This window comes from Callospermophilus lateralis, chromosome X (assembly GCF_048772815.1).
Source record: "Callospermophilus lateralis isolate mCalLat2 chromosome X, mCalLat2.hap1, whole genome shotgun sequence".
Taxonomy (NCBI): Eukaryota; Metazoa; Chordata; class Mammalia; order Rodentia; family Sciuridae; genus Callospermophilus; species Callospermophilus lateralis.
The window spans coordinates 26,988,797-27,004,378 of record NC_135325.1 but is presented as its reverse complement, the minus strand read 5'-3'; the positions used below and the strand labels follow the sequence as shown (position 1 = coordinate 27,004,378).

Below are 15,582 nucleotides of genomic sequence, written 5' to 3'. Positions count from 1 at the left end.
GTCACATGAGCAGGTTCCAGGGAACTTTTTTTTGGTACCAGGGATTGAACTCAGGGGCAGTCGACCACTGAGCCCTATTTTGTATTTTCTTTAGAGACAGGGTCTCACTGAGTTGCTTAGGGCCTCACTTTTTGCTGAGGCTGGCTTTGGACTCATGATCCTCCTGCCTCAGCCTCCCAAGCTGCTGGGATTACAGGTGTGCGCCACTGCACCCGACTACTTCCCAAATATTGACCGTCATAACGACCAAATGCAGTAGGCATTGTGATTTCCAGGCTTGGGAACTTAGGCACGGGGCGGGTAAGTAATTTGCCCATGTTGTCAGAGCTGGTGTGTGGCAGCATTGGGATTCCAGTCTAGGCCACCGGGCTGCAAGTCCCAGACACAGCCATTGACACTGCTGATTTCGGGGGAACAGTAAGAACGCAGTAGGTGGCCAGCAGCTGCTGGGTACATGGGGATGGCCTGAGCTGCACAAGGGAGATGATCTGCAGGTACCTGGAGATCGTGTGTGTCTGACAGTCCTCAGACACATGCATTGGGCACAAGGGGCTTACATAGATATGGAGGAAGAGGGCTTGGGGCTATTTGAGTACTCAGGTCTGGCATGGGATTAGGGCTCAGTAAATAAGAGCTATGGTTGGCATGACTACGTCTCCTGATCACTTCCACTATGTCCCTCTCTGGAACTGCGCAATGTTTGCAATGAGGTCAAAATATGGCTTCCTGGTTCTGCTGGGCTGCTGGGAGGATCAGCTCCTTTTTTCCTATTCTTTGCCAATAACCTTGACCTTCTGGGTTGTTGCCACTGTGGCTGCTTCAAATCCTTGCTGCTTCATCTCTCTGATAATTCAAGTCCCCAGCACAAGATCCAGGGCACGTTTCTCTGCATTTTAAGGCAAGATCAAGTAGACAGGCAGTAGGCAGCAAATAACTCAAGAGGAGAACAAAGAAGTATATTGATGCTCTTAAAATTTGTTTTCCGAGCAGGCTGATGATCAGGTAAACACTGGAAGCGCTCACGAGTGGGCAGAGAGACCAAATTATATAAAACACTCCCTGCGAGCACCTCGGATCCGCTCCCAGCCTCCTCCCCGTTTCCTCCTACCCTAAACATTAATTCCTTCTCCACAGTCAGCCCAAAGTGAGAGCCTGAAGATCTCAGTAGCGCGTGCTCTCAAAACAAGTTGTTTTTCATCCACAAATTGGGGAATTTTGCTTGAAAAACAACTATCTATGGCATGAACGTGGCAGTGAGGTGTGAGCATGTGGGATGGGCTCGTGAGGGGCTCTTTGGGAAGATAGTGAGCCTGGGAAAAGGTCTTTCTGCTGCACTGGGTCCTAGCATACAGATAGCAGGTGGACCTTTGGGGACAGTCTCCGGGTGGGGTGGTCCTCTTCAAATATGCCAGATTTTTACTGCAAACAGGGTCTCCCAGCTTGAGTCATTCACGCAGGACACCACCTCCAAACTGAGCTCCAGAACCCCCACCTTGGTGCTGATCAAAACTGCCCCATTACCTTTTGACTCAGCCATTCTACTTCTAGAAAGTTAACCTTCTGACAGACTTGATACTGTGCAGAAAGACATGGGCCCAAAGCTGTGAGTTGTTTGTAGTGGCACAAAACTGGAAGCAAACTAAATGTCCATCAGAAGAGGACTGGCTCGGTTAACTATGGCAAAGAGGACTGGCTCAGTTAACTAGGCAAAGAGGACTGGCTCAGTTAACTAGGCAAGGAGACTGGCTCAGTTAACTAGGCAAAGAGGACTGGCTCAGTTAACTAGGCAAGGAGACTGGCTCAGTTAACTAGGCAAAGAGGACTGACTCAGTTCACTATGGTGAAGAGGACTGGCCCAGTTAGCAAGGCAAAGAGGACTGGCTCAGTTATACTGTGTGACTCTATTGTCCCTGTCCTTATTAAGGTTTCTTTGAAGATGACCCTAAGATAAGAATTTGGCTACAAGTCAGTATTTGGGAGGTGGTCCAGGAAGCACAGTGCGGGTGTGGGCGAATGAGACAGGGCAGGAAGAGAAGCCGACAATGGCTGCATATGGGTGAGCACTTTCCCCCCCGGGCGCAAAGGGGCTCAATCCCTGGGGGCCCTCTGAGAGGTGGAATGCACCTCTGAATCATGTCATGGGGGCAAGCTGGGGTTCTTATCCATCAGGGCCTGCACCTCATTGGTAAGGGGCCTTCATTTCCAGATGTTTCCAATACCCCAAGGGCAAGGAGCTCCTTGGCCAGAGAACATGGTCCAGATAGGGTCAAAAGTGAGCTCTGAGCCAAACGAATGCAGGGGCTTCTGGAGGTGGGCGGGGTGATCCAGGGGCTCTGAGCCGTGTGTCCCATCATTTGCTGTGTCCCCATTTGCATATCTAGAACATTCAAATAAATATATATTTTACATAGAATATATATAATATAGATATTTTTACATATTGACATATAAGTATGAATAGATAGCAGGCTAGAGGTATGGTTCAGTGGTAGAGCATTTACCTAGCAGGTGTGAGACCCTGGGTTGGACTCTCAGCACTGAAAATACTATATAGATTGTTAGGGTCTGTAAACAAGTCAGGATGGCGCCTGGCATTTTGCCAGAGGGAGTGGTTTGTGAAGTAACGCCAGCGAGCCATTAAGTGTGGAGATTCCTTATTGGTTGACTGCTGTATCTAGTTTATGCTAATTAGATAAGCTGTGTGGAATGTATATATACCCCTCTTATCCTACAATAAATGGCTCCCACTCCTGCTGTATCAATGTACAGAAGTTGTTCGTCACCCCCCGGCTATTTTGCTGCAGCTGGACTGCAGCAATAGATATTAGAGATATATTTGGAAAAATCCTAGGGATGTGGACTTAGAGAACCGGGGAATAGTGTGGAGAGGTATTTTTCACCTTGAACCCTCTACTCTGTTTGCATTAAAAAAAAAATCCCTATGTGATGTAAATAATTTTAAAACTGGCAACTCACTTTAAGGCTGTTCTCTCTATAGCCACGAAATTCGCCACCTAGAGGCTCTGCCCTCCTTGAGTCTCCCCTAGCACCAAACAATAATTCCTGCTGGCATGTGTTATGTGTCAAGTGCCAAGCCCAGCACAATCTATTTTAGATGCATCACTGAAGCTGAGTCCTATAACAACACTGAGAGGGGGGATCAAGAGTCCCAATTACAGAGATGGGGAAACTGAGACTTAGAAAATCCAGCTAGGCACTGCGGCACCAACCTGAAATCCCAGCAACTTGGGAGGCTGAGGCAGGAGGATCACAAGTTGGAGGTCAGCCTCAGAAACTTAGTGAGGCCCTAAGCAATTCAGTGAGACGCTGGACAAAGTAAAAAATAAAAAGGGCTGGGGATATGGCTCAGTGATAAAGCACCTCTGGGTTCAATCCCCAGCACCAATGGTCCATTTATACAGCATCTCCTCATTCTATCCCTGGGAAGCCTTGAACTCTACTTCAGCCCAAATGGCTCTCCCCTGTCCACATGGAAACAAGACTGAATCTGCTTGAGAAGCTGCTGGTCCCTCGTCAGCCTTTTCCAACTGATGTGCCCAGACACGATGATGGGGCAGGGCTTGGGGTGGGGTAATTCCCTTCTGGTGTGGTCTGAATTGTGTCCCTTCCAGAAAAATCTATCTCAAAATCCTAATCCCTGTACCTAAGAATGTAACCTTATTTGGAGAGAGAGTCTTCATAGACATCATCACGTTAAAATGAGGTTATTTATGTGTGCTCTGGCCCAATGAGACTGGTGTCCTTTTAAAAAGAGGTCATTTGGCCACAGAGAGAGAGACACATGCTGAAATAAATGATCATGTGACCATGATGGCCAAGATAAGTATAAATGCCTCTACAAGCTAAGGAATGCAAAGCTGGCCGGGAAATTGCTAGAAGTTATGAGACAGGCATGGAACAGGGTCTCCTTTATAGCTATCACAATAAATCAACCCTGATGACATGTTGATCTTGGACTACCAGCTTCCAGAACCGTGAGACAATACATTTCTGTTGTTTATGTTTTGTTGTTATAGCAGCTGTGAGAAACAAACACATCCTATTTCAAGGTTGCCACCACCTTGGTACCTTCTGCTGTAGCAGGTATTTACTCTCCAATCCAGGAATCTAGGGAAAAAGGAAGGAAGTAATTTCTATAGAAGTACTAGTCTCTACCCTCACCTCGGACTTTTACCCTAGATGATCTGAGAGGCCTAGTTGTTGATAAAGGGGACATGTAGAAATGAAGAATTTTGGTCTAGGTCTTCCAGAAACACATTGCAGTTCTTTCTGTCTTTGAATGAATGAATAAGTCATAAATCTTTAGTGCCCTAGGCTTTACCCTAAATGGAAGCTTCTCTGCTCATGAAATTTCAGTCGACAAACTTTAATAGAAAGCTAAGCACCAGAAAAAAGTGTACGGTAAGCTAGGTACAGTAGCGTACTCCTGTAATCCCAGTGGCTTAGGAGGCTGAGGCAGGAGGATTGGCAAGTTCAAGGCCAGCCTCAGCAACTTAGCGAGACCCTGAGCAACTCAGTGAGACGTTGTCTCAAAATTAAAAAATAAAAAGGGCTGAGGATGGGGCTCAGTGGTTAAGTCCCCCTGGGTTCAATCTCCAGTACCAAAAAAAAAAAGTGCCACCACCAACACAAAAACAGACTGACAAATGCGCACTGGTCCCTTTTTACAAATGAACAAATAGATTCAGGCGCAACCATCAGAATCTGACGTGTTCGCATACAGAGGCCTGTCTGCATTTCCTTTAACCCTCCTCCTCCTCTCCCTCCCACCTTTACTGCAGACCTTTCTGGAAGGCTGGCATACAGACAGTACAGTCAGCAAATCATGAGAGTGTGCAAGTCCATGAAGTCACCTCACCTGCTTGCTCAATATCCAGATCATTCCTAACACCCCAGATGGCACTTTCATGGCTTCCTGTCACTTAGCCATTGTTTTTCTGATTTCTGCCACCACAGATTACTTGCGCCTGGTTTTGGACTTGATATAACTGAAATTACACCGAATGTGTTGTTTTATTTCTGTCTTCTGTCCTCATATTATGAATTTGAAAGTTGTCTATGTCATTGTCTGAAGACGTGTCCTTTATTATTGTTGTATAATATTCCATGGTATAGCTACTCTATGATTCATCTATTGTATCTCTGATGGACATTTGGGAGGGTTGTCTAATATTTGGGCTATTTTCAATAGTGCTGTCATGGAGATTGTTTTGCAAGTTTGGGGAAAAACATATTTACCTATTTGTGGATATAGACCAATGAGCAATACTCCTAAGGTTGGCCGTCGGGCCAACCTCTGTTCAGCTTCAGTGTTTACTGACAATTCTTCACAATGGCTGAGCTAAATCACACACCCATCAGTAGCTCAGGACGTTCCAGTTGCTCCGTGTCCTAACCAACACTTAGTGTTATCAATTTTGATTTGTTTGGTTTAGTCTTCTCCTGTGTTCTGAGAGGGCAATGCTATTTATTTCATGGTAGTTTGAATTTACTTTTCCCTGATGACCAGTGTCACTGGGCACATTCTCCTGTGTTTACTGATTTCTCTTTTGGTTCTTTACTACATTCCTCCCTCTATGACCTCTCTTTCTCTTAGAATCCTCCCTTTTCTTTTCTTTCTTTCCTGTTTTTTTTTTAAATTTTTTAATTTTGTATTTTATCTAGAGACAGAGTCTCACCGAATTGCTTAGCACCTTGCTTTTGCTGAGGCTGGCCTCAAACTTGCGATCCTCCTGCCTCAGCCTCCTGAGCTGCTGAGATCGCAGGTGTGCACCACTGTGCCTGGCTCCCCCTTTTCTTATTTAAAAGCCAGCAGCCTAAGCACAGGGAGAAGGTCCTGTGCAGAGCTCAGTAAAGGAACTGCATGACTCTGCCTTCATCTGTGCCCTCTTATCATTTGGAAGTGCCACAAATGTCATCACCTCAACACAGATGGCCCCAGCAGGGTTGCTGCGCATGTGTGTGAGAACTGTGTTTCTGTATTCTGGCCTTGCTGGCTTTGCCTACCTTGCAGAATTATTTTCCATTACATAAGACTCTGCAAAAGGCCTTGAGTCGCCCAGAGGAAACCACCGCATAAAATGCAAACTAACAAAAGCATTGATATCAAGTAATGGGAGAAATCCATCATGCCTGTCACCAGAGGAGGCCGGTTATCTGATGGCTCTGGCAGATTCGTCCAGGTAGAAAAGGCGAGATCTGCAGGTTAGAAACAGCTCCTGGCCCGCAGCCTGGCCAAATACTCAATAATTTGCCTATCAATTAAGCCAAAGGAGGGAGGATGTGAGTAAGAGGGAGGGAGAAAGACAGGCTACTGAGAAGTAACTATTTTATCCAGAAACATCCTCCAGGAACCTTACCCTAATTTCTCCTGAAAGACTGATTTAAAAGTATTCAGTTTGTCTATCAGTGAAATGGGCCTCACTGAACCAAAAAGGACTCATTTCATACTTCGCAAAAATCACAAAAAAGCTGGGTGTGGTGGCACATGCTTGTAATCACAGCAGCTCAGGAGGCTGAGGCAGGAGGATCGTGACTTCAAGGCCAGCCTTAGCAACTTAGTGAGGTGCTAAGCAACTCGGTGAGACCCTGTCTCTAAATAAAATACAAAATAGGGCTGGGGATGTGGCTCAGTGGTTAAGCACCTCTAGGTTCTATTCTCCATACCAAAAAAAAATTGCAAACATACATTTCATTAAAAACATTAAGCATAGACAGCCAATGATTTTGGTGGGAGGTGGACGGCATGGCGAGCCTGGGAAGCAGATGACATTGAGAACCTCCCCACCCACCAACCTGCGGAAGGAATCTCTATGGAATTCATGTCACCTGCAAGAAAGGGACTTCATTCTCAGTTCAGAGGCAAATCTTCACCATCCTAACCCCATCAGTGGTAATCTCCCAGAAACTGGTTCAGGAGGAGGGTCATGTGATCCTGTGTTGGCAAGGGGCTCTTCTGTTGGGGGCAGGGCTTTGTTACTCTTCTGATGAAAGACCATCTGGAACGTTCCTGGCATCCAACAGGTTCATTAGTTGCATTTCTATTGCTGTGACATGGCTTCAGTCCTTGGTCACATGGCCCTGTGGCCTTTGGACCTGTGGTCATGGCGGGAAGTATGTACTAAAGAATGGTGCTTGATGCAGGCAGGAAACAGAGAGAGAGAGAGAGAGAGAGAGAGAGAGAGAGAGAGAGCGCCCAGGGTCCCAATATCCCCTGGAGTGCACGCCTGAATGACATCACTTCCTTTCCCTACACCCTGCCTCTTAAAATTCCACCACCTCCCAATAGTGCTTCAGGTTGATGACCACGCTTCTCATATATGGACTTTTGAGTGACATTTAAGATCCAAACCATCATAGTAGGCCTGATCCAGCATAGGTGGACTGGTCAGCTCCCTACTTTATCTGTTGTTCAGTATTTTGAATGTCATCTGGGACAGTTCTTTGCCACTGGAGGTTGTATATTTACATGTGATGTCTGGAATCACAGCAGCCTTTTTGGGATCCACTGGAGGCTGAAATTAACATACACCAAAGAGGACAGAGCTAAGAGGATCACAAGAGAGGAGTTTTGAAGTATCCATCTCAGGGCCCTTCCTGCCTTGGGGTTTCTAGTTATATAATAATAAATTCCCTTGTCATTTTGTCTTGGAGGTTTCTGTTATACTCAAACCATCCTAAGTAGGCAGCCTACATTTGATGCTAGAACCAGAACAGTTGAAAAGGCCTCTAACAGAGGGCAGTCAGAGGAGTGAGGCCAGCCATGTCAACACAGGACAACACACGTTTAGGCCAAAGAAAATGGGGGCATGAACCAATGAGCAGAGCTCTGGCTATTCCCATTCCTGGCCTGTGGCACCCTGGGGCATATGGGTGATGCTAAGGATCTGTCAAGAAGAGACCACAGGAGAAGCCATGTGTCCACTCGGTCTGCATGCAGTGACCACGTGTTACAGAGCTGGGGCCTTCTGAGAAACTGAGACAGTGGGAAGACCCCCCGCCCTTCAAACCCCGATTCTTGCAATCATGTTGCAAAGATTTCAGACATGTCACTGAGAGTTAAAGGGTGTACGGTATGTCCTGTACAGTCTCCTGGGGGGCCCAGCAGCCTTGAACCCCTTTTGCCTCCCTGTTGCTTAATGAACCCTTTATTGGTTTCTCTCCCACACCCATCTCGTTTCCCCAGCCCCTCCCTGTGCCTCCGGGGATCACCTCACCAATAAACTCCCTGCACCCAAATCTTTGATTCAGGTTCTGCTTATAGGGGGAGCCCAAGCTAAGCTAACCTCGAGTCCATTCCTTCTCAACAGCGGCCAGAAAAGAACTCTCTGCACTTAACCACTGAGCCACATCCCCAGCCCTTTTTATTTTTTATTTTGAGGCAGGGTCTTGCTAAGTTGCTGAGGCTGGCCTCCTGCTTTTGATCCTCCTGTCTCAGCCTCCTGAGTCACTGGAATTACAGGTGTGCACCATCGTGCCCAGCCCAACATCACCTCTTGACAGCAGCTCTGTCCTGCCCCATTTCTATATCCCCATCCTCTCAGGCAAAGTTTTCTGTGTAACTTAAGGAAATGAGAAAGTTAATGCCCAGATATGGACATGGCCCAGCAGATATCAAAAGGGAACAAAATGACATTGTTCGTGTGGTTTTATCTGTTGATCAGCAGCAGAGCCCATCCCTGCCAGCATTGAGGTGACTGTGCAGATTGAAGATGGCCTCCACTGCTCCCGCCCTCCTGAAACTCCACATCCCCTCTCTTCAATCGGGATGAGCTCTGGGATGTCTTGGAGCAACAGAATACACAGCAGAGACGTCGCATACAGAGGCCCTGAGATGGCACCAGCCATTGCCTATCTTGGACCCTCCAGAGGAGCCAGGCTGCCTGCCAACAGTGCGGAGCGTTCCCAGCAGGAGCCGCATGATGAGCAGGGGAATCTCCTAGCTGAGTCCAAACTCTCCTATGAGCCCAAACCTAAAACGTTTTCCCCCTCCCCATTCTTTCCCTTCATTCCCCTCCATGTAATGCAGCGAACTTCTATTCCTCCCTCCCCGACCCTTACTGTGAGTCAGTGTGCACATGTCAGAGAGAACATTCAGCCTTTTTGGGTTTTTGGCTTATTTCATTTAGCCTTGGTATTCTGTAGCTTCATCCATTTACCTGCAAATGTCATCATTTTGTTCTTCTTTATGGCTGAGTAATATTCCATTGTGTACATAAACCACATTTTTTTTTTTATCCATTCATCCACTGAAGGGCATCTAGGTTGGCTCCACAGTTTAGCTATTGTGAGCTGTTCTACTATAAACATCGATGTGGCTGTGTCCCTGTAGTATGCTGTTTTTAAGTCCTTTGAGTATAGACCAAGGAGAGGGATAGCTGGGTCAAATGGTGGTTCCATCCCCAGTTTTCCAAGGAATCTCCATACTGTTTTCCATATTGGCTGCACCAATTTGCAGTCCCACCAGCAACGTATGAGTGTACCTTTCTCCCCACATCCTCACCAATACTTATTGTTATTTGTATGCATAATAGCTGCCATTCTGACTGGAGTGAGATGAAATTTCTTTTGATTTGCATTTGTCTTATTGCTAGAGATGTTGAACATTTTTTCATGTATTTGTTGACCAGTCATATTTCTTCTTCTGGGAAGTGTCTGTTCAGTTCCTTTGCTACATATTGACTGAATCATCTAAAACCTGAAATTTCTTGAGCATGGACATGATATCACAAGTCTGATGATACAAAGTACAGAAACTTGGTTTCATGCACAAAATTATTTAGAGTATTCTATAAAACTACCTTCAGGCTTTGTGTGTAAGTTGTACAAGAAACATAAATGAACTTCGTGCTTAGACTTGGGTCCCATTCCCAAGATACCTCATTATGCATATGCAAATATTTCAAAATCTGAAATCAATCTGAAATCCGAAACACTGCTGGTTCTACCAATTTCGGATAAGGGAGACTTAACCTGTGATAAAACGGTTTTCTTTGGAAACCACTAGATTTGGGGATCGTTTATTATGCAGCAATGCATAACTAGAGTGGTAGGCACCGGGATTTGAATGAAGGTGCATAGGGGGGAAGGCAGTGAGAGCAGCTCCCAGTCACTCTCAGGAGGTTCAGGAGGCTGAGTAAATGCAGGCTTTTGGAATGCTTGTGACCCCGTTTTGCAGAGTGTGTTCCTCTTGCATAAATTGCCACCTGCATTATGTGTCATTTAACTGTGACCCTGGTTCCGCTGTTACCATTGACCGCACCCTTGGCAAGATGGGTGGATCTGTGTGTGGGGGGGAGCAGTCCCACTGGACACCTTGAAGCACAGAGCAGCTGGCTGTCCAGAAAGGAAGTGGCTCTGGAGTGTGAGACAGTCACAGACGAGACCAGATGACACGCCTGGCTGTGGCGGCTGCCATCTCCAGAACCCACGCAGGAGCCTGGCTTGTGCTCAGCCTCCGGGGGCTTCCGCAGGTCCTGGCACCTGGGCTAACCTCATTGTGTCTCAGTGCCTTAGAGTTCCAGAAGGACTGAGGGGACGAAAAAGCGAGCGAGCCACTGGTCGGACTGTATCTGCTTCAGGAGTGCAGCTGGCTGTGCGCGGGAGGTGGCCCTGGGAGGAACACACCTCCCCCCCTCCCCCTCTCCCTCTCTCTCTCTCCCTCTCCCTCTCTCTCTCTCTCTCTCTCTCTCTCTCAGTCTCATAGGGCAAAGAGCTGGCCATCCCTGTTCAGTGGTGAGACACTGGTTTTAAAATATTTTTCAGGCTCATTGCCTTTTGCTTGAAGGAGGTGAGGGAGAAGGGGACAAGGTGAAGTGGATAAAAGTCACTCTGCGCTGTTTCCGGTGGGGGAAGGGAGGTGGGGACACAGAGCCCCATGTGTGGCACCCCTCACCAGCCCTGAGGAGGCCCCAGGGGCTCCCTGTCAGTCTCTAGAGCTTCCAGGCAAAGCACAACAGCCTGGATTCTGCGCCCTCTTGGCCACTCACTCGCTCACTCACTCACTGTGGCCCAACCTCTTTGGGTCTTAGCTTCCTCAACTATTTTTGAGGGGAGAGGGGGTACCAGGGATCGAACTCAGGGGCACTCGACCACTCAGTCACGTTCCCAGCCCTATTTTGTATTTTATTTAGAGACAGGGTCTCACTGATGCCGCAGTCTCTCGGCTGGGCACAAATCACGAGTCTCCACACAGCTTGTAGATTCAAACAGCAATTCTTTATTCCCGAACTCACACCGGCCGTCTACAAACACGTTCTGGGGGAATCCACGTTCTCTTTCCAAATCCACTCCTGCCTAAATCCACACCGCATGGGCTTCTGTCTCTCAAAAAATACTGTTTGACCCTAAGCACTCAAGAGGAACTCAGCAGCAGGATACGCCCTATTCCAAAAGAGGAACACCCTAATCTCCTATTACTAAACCACCCTATTCTAAAGGGGAAACACCCTACTCTCCTATTATGCTAAACTGCCCTATTCTAAAGGGGGAACACCCTAAACACGGATCCTGCCCTGGTCCTTGAGCAAGGTCACCTTTCAGAAGTCCTTCCACTAGACAGCATGGGAGTAAGCTGGCAAGGAATTTGTCATACCTACTTGGCTGATGGCTCCCAGCATCTCCCCCCTTCTGATTAATTAAACAACAAGTAATGTGGCTTAAGGACCGTGCCTGGTAGGTTGTCCAGTTCAACATATGGCTCTTACCCGTCATTGGAAAACTGACCTTTAGGTAACTGACCTTTAGGCGTCAGCCTCCTGTCTTAGGTTGATACCATTGCAACTGGATCATACCCGTCACTGACTACCGGTCCAGCATACAGCCATACTTGTGGATAGGTCTATGCACCAGTGGGGGGGTGAGGTTCTTTGCCTCACCTCTGTTGGCCCCCAAATTTGGCCTTGGTGCCAGTGGGGGAGTGAGGTTAATGTGGCTTAAGGACCGCGCCTGGTAGGTTGTCCAATTCAACATATGGCTCTTACCCGTCATCGGAAAACTGACCTTTAGGTAACTGACCTTTAGGCGTCAGCCTCCTGTCTTAGGTTGATACCATTGCAATTGGATCATACCCGTCACTGACTGCCGGTCCAGCATATAGCCATTGGCCCCCAAATTTAGACCATCACTAGCAGAAGGGAGGAGGATACAGAAATGCCACGACACCAAGCCAATTGACAGTTCCTTTGGAAAAATTGCATCATTGGTGACACCATCAGCAAAGATCACTGGTGACACCATCAGCAAAGATATGCCAGCATTACCACAATTTGCTGCACTAAACGTAGTTACATAGTCCAGGCAAGTTCTGTAAGCAGTTCAAAGGGGAGGAATCTATCAATCTGTCCGTCTCCTCTCAAAGTCCGTTTCCTCCCAAAGTAAGTTGACTCCTTGATTGAGCATACTTGTTGAGTTATATTCATTGGGATGAAGATAGGAATTCTGGCAATGATGCTAAAAAGACATTATCCTGAAAAGAATTATTAAATATAATGAAAAGGAAAGGTGAAAGTAAACAAACAGATCTGTTAACCTACTTAAAAAACAATCCTTAACAGCTGTTTACCTGATTTAAATTAGTAAACAAGCAGATCTGTTAACCACCTTAAAAAGAATCCTTAACAGCTGTTTACCTAATTTAAATTAAGCCATTTAAATCACGTGAATAAAAAAAAAATAATAATTTGGATCCATTTTCTCATGAGCGCTCCTCATATATAAAATACGCACACACAGACATACAACACAAAACACAAATGTGCAAACAAACGTACAACATATAAGATAATAATAAAGGCCTTGTAGCTTTACCTAGGTGAAATCTCCATTGCAATGTTTAAAAACTCTATAGTCAAAAAAAAATAAAACTGATCAGAAAAACATTAACCTAGGTTTGTGTGAGCTCAAAAAATAAAAATAGAACCTTATGATGTGGGAAAAATGCAATAATAAAATAGATATTGAAAAAAGCATCCTTGTTAATCACTGTTGCAGATGTAAGAATGGCCAAGCTGGAGTTCTGGATATCAGCTGTTATGGATTTGAGTCAAATCATCTTCTTTTCGATCTGTAGAAATTGCTTTAGTTAGTCTTTCTGGAATCCAAATCGGCTGCTGTTCTCCCTGTGGAAACACACAAACAGAGCCCCGACTCCAGACAATCACTGGGTCTGGACCTTTCCATTGTCCTGTTAGAATATCTTTCCAAAGAACTTTAGGCTTATGCACATTTTTTGGATACATATGCCTTTCTGCAGCACTAAGTCCTGATGAATCCAAATTTAAAAAGTTTAGAGTAAAAAGGGTTATTTTAAGTTTATCTTTGGGGGATATATGCCCCTTATCAATTCCCTCCTTTTGCTTTAATAAGTACATTTAAATCTTCTATTTTATCCAATATTTGACTTTAAACTTCTCTCTTCTAACTTTTTTTGTCTTGAATGTCTGTATCTAATAGTTGTCTTAGCTTTTTGCATTTTCTATCTGAAATACCTTTACTTTACATTTTTAACCATTTTCTATCTTAATTCTATCTTCTAGTTTTTTTTTTTCCCCCCTAAGGTTTGTACATTCACCCTTAGTTGCTTTTTTTTTCTTCCTAGTTTTCTTTTGTTCCCTATTTTGTGGGTTTAAAATTCTTGTCTTCTTATCTTTTTTATCTTCCTACATCTTCTCTCTTTTTTCTTACCTTTCTGTACTTCTGTCTTAAAGTTTTCCATTTAAAATTTTTAATCTTCTTTATCTAAATATCTTTTATCCTATTATCTTCCCATTATCCTGGGTTTTTTTTTTTCCTCTGTCATGAAGGCATCTTAACCACCTTCAATTTAACCTTTTAAAGCCTTTTAATTATCATCTATACTGTACTTTTAAATGTACTTTTTCACCACCTACAGCTTCACTCTTTTAAACGAGGCTTAGACTCTGTTTAAATCGCTTAATATTAGTTTACATGGCTGCCCTTCAACCAAAGGCCTTTTTTACTCCATTAAGAAACTTTGTCTCAATCTGCCATGTAAATACCTTTTTTTTTCTTTCTTCCTTTCTCAAGCTTTTAAAGTAAGTCTAGTTTTCTCAAAATTTTTTAAATGGCATTTAACAACTATTTTACTTTACCACACAGAGATTATCTCACCTAGAAACATTTTTTTCATTTAACCTTCCATATTAAAATATATTTTCACATCTTCAATCTTTTAATATTTCTTTTCTAGCCATTAACCCTTTTTATAAATTCACATTCTGAAATAACCCTTATAAAAATTTCTGATTTAGACAAATTACTCCACTTTAAGAAGATGAAAGACTTTCATGTTTTTTATGGTACTATAATACTGTAATTGAAACCCAACTGAAACTTCTTATACTCTTTGTATGTAAATTACACCTGATAGAATCTTAACACTTAGTAGAACCTTATTTTAGGAAAGACACAGACCAAAGCAATATGAAACATTTTTGCATTCACCAATTTATGAAAACACACATAATGATTAAATATATTACCTTATGGAACTTAATAAGTAAAGAGTACTTGATTTCATATTTAGTGGTTGATATTTTAACACTTTAGCTTTGTAAATTAATCAGATATCTGTAAAAACCAAGATCTTAGACAATTGTAGTAAACAGAACTAGCCATCTCTTTCTTGTTGAAGAAAAATCCTTCTACAGGATACCTTGATGGCCCCATTGATATATTTAACAACTTCTCGTTTAAAAGCCACGGGCTGCATTTTTGTATTGTATCAACATATGCCCTACCTGTTCTTGGTCTTACTGGGGTGCCTTTTTTCTCTAACAATTTCTCTTCCTCGGAGGTGAACAACTTAAAACCTTGAGCCAACCATTTTCCCCAGTTTGCCTGAGAAAGTTCTAGGAACAGGCAACTTGAAATAAAAACAAAATAAATCAGAACAAGAACACATTGTTTTTTGAAATGCTCACCCATTCTTTCGCTCTCCCTTCAGGGGCGAGTAATTTCACTTCCAATTTTTAAACGTTCCGCGTACGAGCCACCAAATGCCGCAGTCTCTGGCTGGGCACAAATCACGAGTCTCCACACAGCTTGTAGATTCAAACAGCAATTCTTTATTCCCGAACTCACACCGGCCGTCTACAAACACGTTCTGGGGGAATCCACGTTCTCTTTCCAAATCCACTCCTGCCTAAATCCACACCGCATGGGCTTCTGTCTCTCAAAAAATACTGTTTGACCCTAAGCACTCAAGAGGAACTCAGCAGCAGGATACGCCCTATTCCAAAAGAGGAACACCCTAATCTCCTATTACTAAACCACCCTATTCTAAAGGGGAAACACCCTACTCTCCTATTATGCTAAACTGCCCTATTCTAAAGGGGGAACACCCTAAACACGGATCCTGCCCTGGTCCTTGAGCAAGGTCACCTTTCAGAAGTCCTTCCACTAGACAGCATGGGAGTAAGCTGGCAAGGAATTTGTCATACCTACTTGGCTGATGGCTCCCAGCACACTGAGTTGCTTAGCACCTCACCATGGCTAAGGCTGGCTTTGAACTTGTGATCCTCCTGCCTCAGCCTCCATTAC

At 44.6% G+C, this 15,582-nt stretch overlaps 1 pseudogene; it reads right to left on the bottom strand.

Annotated features, from left to right (window-relative positions):
- The window catches only part of LOC143639382 (protein Red pseudogene), a 164,980-nt pseudogene that overhangs the window by 74,491 nt on the left and 74,907 nt on the right, over nt 1-15,582 (bottom strand).